The sequence below is a fragment of the Coturnix japonica genome, chromosome 6 (assembly GCF_001577835.2).
Source record: "Coturnix japonica isolate 7356 chromosome 6, Coturnix japonica 2.1, whole genome shotgun sequence".
Lineage (NCBI taxonomy): Eukaryota > Metazoa > Chordata > Aves > Galliformes > Phasianidae > Coturnix > Coturnix japonica.
Window position 1 is genome coordinate 26,304,479 of NC_029521.1, and position 6,184 is coordinate 26,310,662.

At 43.1% G+C, this 6,184-nt stretch overlaps 1 long non-coding RNA gene across 2 annotated transcripts; it reads left to right on the plus strand.

The window, feature by feature from the left end:
• Window positions 1-1,812: 1,812 nt before the first annotated feature.
• Window positions 1,813-6,161, plus strand: LOC107316200. Of its 2 annotated transcripts, XR_001556228.2 has the most exons (3): window positions 1,813-3,491; window positions 5,026-5,086; window positions 6,062-6,161. It is a non-coding gene; the product is annotated as an uncharacterized LOC107316200 (long non-coding RNA). The 2 variants fall into 2 exon arrangements; XR_004307708.1 differs by having other exon boundaries at window positions 1,813-5,086.
• The last annotated feature ends 23 nt before the right edge of the window (window positions 6,162-6,184 follow it).

Here is a 6,184-nt window from a genome sequence, read left to right on the forward strand (position 1 = left end):
CGCAGCCCCCCGTAGCAGCGCGGGCCCCGCAGGCCTCCCGGCCTCTTACGCTCCTCAGGGCGGCGGGCAGCGCGGAAGGGGACCGCGCTCGCCGCCGCCCCGCTCCGCTCCGTGCTGCCCTCCCGCTCCTCAGCCTCTCGCCGCGCTCCCCCCGCACCGCCCGGCCTCACGGGCCGGCTCCGCCGCTTCCGCCTTCCCCATGCTGCCGGCGGCGGCAGCGGCGGCGGTCAGAGGGCAGAGGGCAGGGTTCGCCTCCTCCCCGCGGCCGCCGGGCGGGCGGTGCTTCCCTTCCTTTCCTTTCCCTTCCTTTCCCCTTCCCTTTCTCCCGGCGGCGGTGCCCGGCTGGGGCGGAAGGGAACGGGAGGCATGAGGCTGAGTTCCGCCTGAACGCAGCGGCTCCCTTCGTTCAGAGCTTTGTAGATAGGAGGGAGAGCTCTGCGCCTCTCCACGCCGCCCCGTCTCCGTGAGCGCCGAGGGAAGGAGCCCCTCGTACACAGGCCGCGGCCGCTTCGGGCTGGTCCAGCTCGGGCCCTTGTCCTGGTGCAAACCGCCTGTGGAAGTTATGGAACTTGTTTTTTTACCCACCCCACCCTGACCATTCTGTTTGATTAAAGTGAGGGTGTGAAAACAGCTCTCTTGTGTGCACTTCTGTGGAGTCGATGCACACATATATATGCAGCATTAAGCAGAGTGACAGACACAGCCTCAGTGCTACCCAAAAACCTGCGTGCAGTGAGGGTTGAAGGCTCTGTATCCCATCATGTAACCCACAGCAAGCAGAGAACCAAGCCTCATCATCCTCCCCTTACACGTCCCCAGCCCTGGCTCGTGGGTTAGTGAGCAACAAACGCTTGGGAAACCTTCTCCTGCTGCTCTGAGCTACAGGAAATTAAAAAGTTAAAGTTGAAGGCCATTAGGGAGAGTAAAGTAAGATGTTGCCCGCACCACATAACGCTGAGCGAGTTATTGTCTGAGGTCAGGTGAGGTTGGGGATCACTGCTCGGCACACAGTCATTAGTTTCCCTTTACAGGCTGAGTCCAAGCTCATGTTATCTTTAACAATTTAAATAACTACTTGGATGACCCTTAAGTTTTGACTGTGAGCTGGATATTTGTCTGCATGCTCCGATAGTTATTAATACAGCGCTGGCGTTCGTTCCTCTTCTACTTTGTATCTGCTTTTTGTTGATGTTGGAAGACTGTCCAGTTGGAAATGACAACTTCAGAACATTTACTGGGGTCTTACTTAGAAAAAGTATCTAAATGAGTCATCCAGGGCCAGGGTTTCTTGAAGATTAATGCTGTGATTATCTCTGTTAGTTTGTTTGGTGAGATAAACAATGGCCAAATTACAGCTGTGCATCAGCATTGTTGTATTAATTGCCTTTGACCTTCACCTGGAAGTTCCTTGCTCTCTGCTACTGCTGCCAAAGTCCCACGTCTTTCGTTGGGTGTCTTTCCCAAATGATTTAACAAGTTCCCAGGCTGAACTGCTGTGTTTGTGCACAACATTGCAGCGTGTCAAGAAAATGGCTGGAAGAGCAAGGAAGGATCATAGTGAAAGCGTTCTGCAGGAGTCTGAGAGAAAGCCACTGGGTTCTTGTTGAGAAACAATAAAACACATGTAAATCAGATGATTTCTCAAGTGAGTTTTACCCCCATATAAATTCTGTTTTAATAGAGTATTCTTCGTTGCTTAAAGTCTAGACTGAGCGTGATGCTCTCGTCAAATCAAAACAAGAAATGCATTTTAGGTAGGCAGAGTGTATTTATTTAATCAGGAATTTAAGTCAAACATCATGTCTTGCATGCTGTGTCTTAGAAGAAGTTTTATGAGCTCTCATAGCAGGCAGGATTTGTTTTTTTTTCTCTGACATTTATTGGTATTCTATCATTTCTTCTTACTGTATATTTCTAAATTGGGACAGGCTCGAGTACATATGCTTGCAGCTGAACAGGGGAAGGTGGAGGAACGTTTGTACCTCAGAATACAGTATACCAGTAGCACACACAGTCTGCCCTTCCTGCCTTCAAAGTCAGTGGTGGATTATTCATCCTTGCACACAGTGTGGCATGTGAGAGGAACGTGGGGGGAGGCTCTCTCCAGTTCTCATTTCTCTCTCTGCTCATCTGGTAGAGCCAGCACTGGGGAGACCTTTCCCCCACCCCTGTGCTCGGTGTGAATTCTGCTCAAAGGTGCACCAGATGTATTTTATTCACTCTTATACCCCTCCAGGGTCAAATTGCAATCTGGCCTTTTGATTCTGTCCTCTTTGGAATAGGAACATTGTCCTCTTCATGAATGTAATGTGCGATATAAATGACAAAACATCCTAGTTAAATAATGATATCTCCAGCAGCACAGTGTCCCCTGGTACCATGTTAGAGCATTAATCCAGAAATGACTTGGATTCCCATTTGCTAAACCACAGCCACCATGCAGTGGCTGCACACACTGTAGGTTTTGCTTATTGCTGTCCGTAATTTAGTATCAAACAAGAAACATCCATTTTGTTTTCTGCATACCATTTTGGTGATGAGACCGTACTGTTCCTTCACTTTTGCTTTTCCTGCTTGTTGAGACCAAGCATCTTGGATGCAGGACAAACAGCACAGGAATATCAGTGGTCATTAATATTAAATACTTTGCTTTAGCAGTATAGCAGGAATGCTAATAATGATGACTGATCTTTGAGAAACCCTTTTTTTCCTGCCTGAATTTGAAGTGGCCACTAACCAGACAACAGATCACATGGGGAAGGGTACCATGAAGCTGAGAGGTGATGGATAAATTCTCTTCTGTCTCTTTGCTGATTGGAATAAGCAGGAAAAAAAGAAACCAACCAAACAAAACAGCAGATAGAAGAGAAGAAAAGTCCCGAGACTCTGGAAGAGATCATTAGAACTCAAATGACTCTTGGGTGAAGGGAAGAATTTTTCCTAGATTGTGGTTTTGGCAAGATCCATAATTCATGCTTTCACTTTGAAAAGACCTTGGCTTTTTACATATCAAGGTCGTCACATTCCCTTGTTGAGTTGGCTCACATCGTCAAAATGCATCTTAATCACACGAGTTTCATTTTAGATGGTCTGTTTAGGAAGGAATAGGAAATGGACTGGCAATGTGAGAGAAGGTGTGTTAAAGGAGAGGAAGTATGGGAAGCAGCAACACAAGAGAACAAATAGTGCAAATAAAAACTGTTCTGAGACCAGCAGTTCCAGCTTTGTTGGCTTTTCTTCAGCATCAAGTGTTGCGGCCTTTCTTTTCTCAGGTGCCTTCTTCCAATCCTACACAGGTAGAGAGAGGCAAGGAAAAGGACAACACAGAAAATGATACAGGAGCTACAAGACTTCCTCACGGGGAAATGCTTTTTACTGTGATATAGCTCTAAAGAATGTGAGCTCCAAACGCTAATATTCTGAGCTCAGAAATCTTCTGAAAGAAACAAAACCACAAAGTGGAAGAAAAACCGTGATCGAATATTCTCTGAGTAAGTGGACTTGGACAGAAAACAAGATACGCTGACTAGAGAAAGTTTAAAAAGTGATTGTTTAGAAAGTGATTGTTTAACGCAGAACAACAGTGCATACCTTTGGTGTATTTAATATGAATCCATAATCCTCATGTGTGCCATCTATCTCTATTACAGATTCTTCCAAGCATTCCTGGCCCAAAGGGTCGGTATTTTATTTTATTCTTTCAAAAAAGAGAATTCTAAGAATTATGGTGGATTTTTGACGATTTCAGTACTTTGAAATACCCTCTCCACTCTCATTCCCGAGCCAACAGTACATCTGATTAAACATCAGGCCTGATAGTCTGGCTGCCTTTGCAAAAGAAAACGCAAGAAAATCATCCAGCCTACACTGCTCTGAGGCTGTTCTATCCTCTGCTTTTCATTTCCAGTTGCATTCTTGCTAAAGAGGATCAGAGCAGTTGTGCTTACAGTGGTGAACTGTAGCAGATAAATTCGTGATTTCATTACTCTTTGACTTCTGTTTATGAAGTAGGATACGTTTTGTTGTTTTCTGATTTTTACGTTATTTATTTTTTTAAGTGCTCTCTTTGAAATTATTTGCTGAATTATTCTTTGTTGGCTCTCGGGTGATGCGTTTGTTTTGAACATTATGTGGCTGTGAGGCGCAGCCCGGTTGTGTCTAGACATGTAACAAGCTTCTGCTTTCATCCTGACTATAACTTTCAGTAGCTGTTGCAACTGTCCAGATTACACGTTTACTGAAGACACTATGCAAATTTTGAGACTGAACATAGTTGTCTGTTAACTTTATCTTAGCTTTTGTTACTGTTTCAATTACTGACTTCTCCAGGAATTCACCAGAATTAATTGATTGCAGAAATCAAATTGCTGGGATCAAACCCACCACTGTGAATTGGAAAGTTTTCCTCAAGCTACTGTTTCTGTCTGCTCCCTGGATTGCAGAGGGGGAAAAAAAAAACAACACCATAATTGTTAAGCTGAAAGTATTTTGATTGCAAATCTTAAAAGCTTGATGAATATCCATCATGTTTCTGTCCCGAACTCAAATTCTGCATTCTCAAGTATGGAGATTCCTGGTTTTCTGAGGCTGGACAAGCCAGGCGATACCCTGCTGTGCATGCTCTCTTCTGCCTTTCACATTATGGCACATATCCTAAGATATATGATTTTGTCTTCCAAATGCTTTGGCCTCAGCGCTATGGTTGAAATCCACTGTAGATCTCGACAACCGTGCACACATTTTCACGCTAGTATGAAGCTCCCAGCTACTGCCCTGTCATTGCTAGTGAGCCATTATCCCCTCCTGCCAGGTATGAGTTTATCCTCCACTTCACTTAGGTATGAGTTTATCCTCCACTTCCCTGCCTCCTTCTTCATTGCTTTTATTAAGTAACTTCAGTAAACAGTATCATAGGATAAACAGCAAAGGAAAAATGTACATGAAGAGTGGGACAAGAAGTCAAAATATGGCAAATGCTCATGGAATTTTTCATTGTTTTGACAGAAATCTGTCATTTTTCAACAGGAAATATGGAGTCATAGATGCATTAGGACGTGTAAAATAGCAGACTTTAAATAAACACCAGGTAAGAGTGCTGGAAGAACCATCCTTTTTGTTCATTTTTCGTTGAACTTGTTTCGCAGCCTTTCAACACTGTCATCCATTGTTAAGTTCAAAGAGGCTTAAATGCTGTAAAACAGTCATCAAATGCTATAATTAAACTTGCCAGTCATCCAGATTTGACCCAAACTGCCTGTGCCTCAAGATGTTAGTTGGGTGTCCGGGTTAGGTTTCAATTCAGTTTTTTTAAAGCCATGAAGACAGCAGCTTTTGCTTAAATGGTAAGAGAAAAGCAAGTCATTTTAGTTGTTGGTTTTATTTATGTATTTATTTATTTATTCTGGGGGGCCGGGTCACAATATCCCTGTCATACAAACTCCTCAAACACTTCTAACCTAAAATACACGTATGATACCTTAGGTGCACTGAAAGGCCCTAGATCTCTGGCATTCAGATCATCTTAAGAAAGACGTCTACAAGAGATGGCAGCAGAAAAGATACAGTCCCTGGGGTCTGGATCCAGGTTTACCTTTAGTTAGCTTAGAAATTAATGGAGGTCCCCAAACAGACCCTTAGAGAAGCATCCATCTAAAAATTACAGGAGCTCAAACTGGGGTTCAATCTAAAGAGTTACACCAGAGGTACTGGCTATGAGACATCTATTTTCAGACTTAAATATGCAGATTCTTTTGTTTTCAGTACATATCTAATGCTTGAAGGTTGCAAATATCTTTCATGCATTGGAATTGGATATAAATATAAGGAAAGACAAGGATAATTTCACCATCTCTATAGAGAATAATCTTTTTTTGTCCTTGACGGAAACAGAGAAGTGTTAGCAATAGAAATAAATGACTTGAAAATTATGACCTTTTTTTTCCTGCTGTCCTAATGAAATAAGGGGGAAAAATAAGAGATTTTTATCATTGTCTGAGTGAGGTTTCTTTAAAGGTATTTTTCCCATACTTAAATATATCATGCATTTGTTCTCTCTTTATAGGTCTCCAAGGAACTCAGAAACCATTACCTCAGATATTATCCCAAAGTTACCAACTCTCTGCAGGAAAATTTCAGCAAATACCATAAAACTGTGTCCTAACAAAAAAAAAATTAAAAAAATTAA